This window comes from Rattus norvegicus, chromosome 3, assembly GCF_036323735.1.
Source record: "Rattus norvegicus strain BN/NHsdMcwi chromosome 3, GRCr8, whole genome shotgun sequence".
NCBI lineage: Eukaryota > Metazoa > Chordata > Mammalia > Rodentia > Muridae > Rattus > Rattus norvegicus.
The window spans coordinates 72183876-72189014 of record NC_086021.1 but is presented as its reverse complement, the minus strand read 5'-3'; the positions used below and the strand labels follow the sequence as shown (position 1 = coordinate 72189014).

The following is a 5139-nucleotide window of genomic DNA, read 5'->3' as shown; positions in this document are numbered from 1 at the left end:
GGTTATTCTCAGGAGGCATGCCTAAAATACTGATGAAGTGTAAGGTTGCAACAGCTCCTCCATGTCATATGCTTTCTCTATGTATAGAAAATCACAATCAATATTAAATAACAAATACAGCGTAACATTCATCCAAATTCCTAAAGGTATAAGGAATGCACAGAATGAAGTATAGAACAAACTCTGTGTGTGTGTGTGTGTTATTTCTCTCTCTCTCTCTCTCTCTCTCTCTCTCTCTCTCTCTCTGTACAAAAAATTTACTTTTATCCTGTGCTAGTACTAATTTAATACTTTGGTTTCATCCTTACTTCTTTGTGTTAGTTCCTGCAAAGTCTCTATGGAGATTCTGCTGGGTAGCTTTGCTCTGCAGGAATGGGATGAGCTCTTACACCTGAATTCTCATGGCCTGTACTTTTTTGTAACCCAATAATTGATATTTTAGGGTTTCTTTAGCTCCATTTTTCTTGGCAGGATTTGAGCTGCTTTTAAGTTTGGAACTCAGTCTTCTTCAGTAAATGGGAAAAATTGAAATTTTGGCAAAATAGGAAAATGCCATTAACACCCATATGAAATGGGAAAAAACCCAAACAATTATGTTTCTTAATCTTAATATTTAACAATTTTCGATAAAACAATATAATATCTGAAAAAGACAAACTTCTGGGAATGTTGAAGGAATTTACAGAAGAGTTTAACTGAAATGCAATGTGATCATCCTATTACATGAATTCCCTTACATGATATAACTGAGCCCTCAAATTTGGAAAAATATCTCACCACCCTACAATAGCTTACTCCTTCAACTAAAAGAACATATTTTCCAAAAGTTTTTCCTTGGACTGTTCTAGGATTTCCAGGGCCAGTGCTGGGAGCTTTGTTCTTCAACCATGAGTGGTGAATGCCCGTCTTATCTTGGCATTCCATTTATTATCAATATCTTTGTTATCTTGGGTAGAATAGTCTTGCCATGCAAAATAGGAAGGCAAGGATAATGGAAACTCTTCAACCTTTACCTTCTAAGAATGGTTAATGGTCCCTAGGATTATTCACTGAGAAGAAAATATAAATGAGAAAAAAAATCACTATGTTTTAGTCAAAAAAGAAAACAGAAGGATACATAAGCTACCTTTGCCAGAGTTAAAAGCTCCAATTCAATAGCTCATTCTTTTAGCACCAGCCAACATAGGACCCTTAGCCTAGTCATCTCCCTGACATGATGCAGTTTAATTATCACTGGAGTTTCTAAAAGTTTGTGAGCAGTGGGCCAGAAAACAGAGAGGAGGTGTATTATCTTTTGTTTTGATACACTGTGGCTGTCAGGAGAATGCTTATGCCCTATCAGTAAAAAGACATGCTCAGATTTCCTTTGAAGGAAATTGTACTGAATTCAAGGCTGTGTGCATAAAGGTGACTCTACCAGTGGAAACTATGGATCCTGTTTTACTTACTGCGTCAGAAATTTGTTACCTGAGAATTTCCAGCACACCAGAGGATACAGTAGGAGGACGTGGCAATCTAGAATGTGTTCTGACGATGCTGCGCCACCAGTGTGTGAATATCAGGTGTGGGTCTGCGGGATTGAAAGAAAACACATACATGGGTCACCCGTTTTCAGAGAGTGCCACCAAGGCTCTACTGAGATCTCCTTATATACCTGTGGCAAAAGCCATGGAAAAACAACAAGGCAGGTGAAAATCCCCAACCAGGAAAACAGGAAAAGTCTGTGTGGTGGAAAGTCCAGGACCCAATCAGGGGCATAAACAACTTCTTAACAACAACAAGCAGGAAGGCTCGGTTGGGGGAAAGGGTGAAAACACTCCAAGGTAGGGCCCAAGAGTGTTCAACACAATAACTCCCCATGGAGCAGAGTAGATAGTACCTAGACAACATGAATGGGTTGGCTTTTTTTTTTTTTTTTTTTTTTTTTTGGCTCTGCAACTATGCATAGATTGCCGAGAACAGGCAGGTGTGTAAATTTAATCCCCTTCATCTTGTCAGCAGTTGACAAAAATTGCAGCTCTGTAAAATTCAATATGAGCATTCCTGCATCTTTGTTTGCATTTTTACAATGATACCAAATACTGGATTTGATTGCCAGTGGATTTCTCTGCTACTTTGAATTTGACCATGGTGTAACCTTCATGAGACATTGCCACAAAAGTGAAGTCTAATGTTTAAAACCAGATCACATCGGCCCCATCTACTTCGAGAATGAAGACCATTCTCAGCAATCAGACTGTCAACATCCTAGAAAATGAAAGGGTGCACAGTCATTGTGAAGGGCCCCAGGGAACTCTGAGGAGGGACTTCAATCACATCAGTGTTGAGCTGAGTCTTCTTGGAAAGAAAAAGAAAAGGCTCCGTGTTGACAAGTGGTAGGGTAACAGAAAGGAACTGGCCACTGTCAGAACCATCTGCAGTCATGTTCAGAACATGATCAAAGGTGTTACACTGGGCTTCTGTTACAAGATGAAGTCTGTGTATGCTCACTTCCCTTTCAACGTCTTTATTCAGGAGGATGGGTCTTTGGTTGAAATCTGAAATTTCTTGGGTGAAAAATACATCCAGAGGCTTTGGATGAGGACAGGTATTGCTTGTTCTCTCTCTCAAGTCCAGAAGGATGAATTGATCCTTGAAGGAAATGATATAGAACTTGTTTCAAATTCAGGCTCCATTTCAGCAAGCCACAACAGTTAAAAACAAGGATATCAGAAAGTTTTTGGATGTTATCTATGTGTCTGAGAAGGGAGCCGTGAAGCAGGGTGATGAGTGACACTTCAGTTTCCTAGCTCCAGAAAAGAGATCCTGATTACAGGTATATTTTTGCCTCTTTGGGGATCATCAAAGATTTATATATTGGAAAAAAAAACAAAAACAGATCACATCTCTAGCAAGAAGGATTCACATAGTATTTTCTTTTCAAAGTTGATCTTCATTTTGGGGGCGGGGGGAGAAAAATAAAACAAATGAATTAAACTGTGAATTTTAAAAGGCATACCAGAAAGGTTTTATGTAATTATATGGAGTTCTATGCTCTATTCTAGCTTCCTCTAGCTCATTTGCTTTCTTTAACATCCTCATCACAAGTTTCTATTACACAATAGTGGATCAGAATCAACTGAGACAAGGAGTGATGAAGAACAGACAGGAGGTAGACCTACGGTCAGGTGACTAAGGAGAACAGAGACAGAGGGAGGAACAAAGAGTCATACATTCATGCAACTCCCTGCTCCAGGGTGAAGTCAGAAGACTTCCACATACAGTATGATGATGCAGCTTCCAGGATCGTGTTGAAAGAATAAAAAAAAATACAGCCAAAAACTCAGAAGTTTAAAAAAATGCAACCTCACCCCTAAGAAGCCAAAATACCTCAAATTCCAGACCCTGCCCTCTACCTGTACTAACTGATCATAAAGTTAGATTAAAACTTAGAGAATAATCTTGAGAAGCAGGAAGCTTCTCCCAGGAACTAGCGGACCATAAAGTTTAACAATCTTGAGAAACAGGAACCTCCTCCTTGTGATTTTTCATTAGTATTCTCGACACTTTCCAATGACACCATCCCTGTCCCCTTGGGTTGTGGTTTCTCCCTTTAAATACCCTTTCTCCCAGCCTTTCGGGGTCGAACTCCACTGCCCCTGCATGGTATATGAGTCTCGACCCCAGTGCACTGGTTCCTATCAATAAACCTCGTGTTTATCACAGCAAGGATGGTCTCACGTGAGTTCTTGGAGGGTCGTGTCATCCCGAGACTTGAGCGTGGGTCTCTCTGCTCCGGGGTGTCTTTCAGTGTTAGCACTGAGTAACAGATCTGGAGATGATCCTACTAATGAAGAACTAGGAAGCATTATTTGGTAAAATATCCATGCCAGAGGAAGTGTGAACTCCTTCAGAAAGTGCGCTACTGGCCTTTTATAAACAAACCTTAATGAAGGGGGATATAATGGTGAATTATGGTGAGGAAACAGGGAAGATATTAAGAAGCGTTTGGGATTTACTCTGTGTACTGTCCTCATATATGATCTTTGTGTTCGATCATGACTTCACCTGTAATCATTACGGATAAGGTGTGAGGACTAATTATTTGACATGCCATTTTAATGAAGGAAAGAATGAATATCAGTCAATTGTCTGGATCAGGAATCATGGCCCTGGCTAGTTTTGGACAGTCTTATATCTTTACTGTTAATATAGCAACATGATTTATTATTGTAATATATTTCTGTGTATGCGTCAGCCTTTTGTTTTATACAATTTGCCTCTTATTTCCATATACATGGCCGGTTTGACTTATAAACCCCAATTCTTCTTGTTCTTAGGCCTTCAGACTCTTACTAAACTGAACTGTTTTTTCCTGTGTTCCCAATTTTCTCAGATATTAGGAGTGTCAGTTTATATGATTTGTACCACTTATTTATATATCTATTTCTCTCTCTCTCTCTCTCTCTCTCATTATCTATTTAATAGCTATATACCTATTATATCTATAACCTATCAATCACATATATATGTCACTTATCCATATATGTATCTATGTTTCTATGTATGTATGTATCTATTTATCTTTCTAACCATTAATTATCTAGCATTTACATATCTTCTATCTAATCTATCATCTATCAGTCTTCTATTTATCTGCCTAATCATCTTCCTACCTGCTTATCTCTTTTTCATATGTGGTATGGAGCTGACAATATTGATGACCATGCTACATAACTTTATGTGAGTGTTAAAAAATAAAAGGTATGAATAATTTTGGAAATATAATGGCCTTACAAAATGTTTTGAACATATTTCATTTCTCTTTTATTATCCAACATGTTAAATTTTTCAAAGCATACGCTAAAATTAATAGCTCTGTATTTTATGAGGTGTGTTGACTTTTAAATTAATTGAATTATTGATATTTCTACTAAATGAATATAAATATTTATGTTCCTTTTAATACATTCCATGGATATTCAGAATGTCAAATATGTAAGAGTGGCTGAATGGCATTGTCATTAGATTTTATACCTAGCCATAGTTTTTAAGTACTGTTCAGGAAATGAACCCCGGTGCCCTAGAGCCTGCTGGGAAGCGAACATTCACTGCCTGCATTATCACCAATGCTGTGGAATTTAGAAGCTGGACAAAGAA

At 38.1% G+C, this 5139-nt stretch overlaps 1 pseudogene; it reads left to right on the top strand.

The window, feature by feature from the left end:
- Window positions 1–2211: 2211 nt before the first annotated feature.
- Window positions 2212–2773, top strand: Rpl9-ps11 (ribosomal protein L9, pseudogene 11; annotated as a pseudogene).
- The last annotated feature ends 2366 nt before the right edge of the window (window positions 2774–5139 follow it).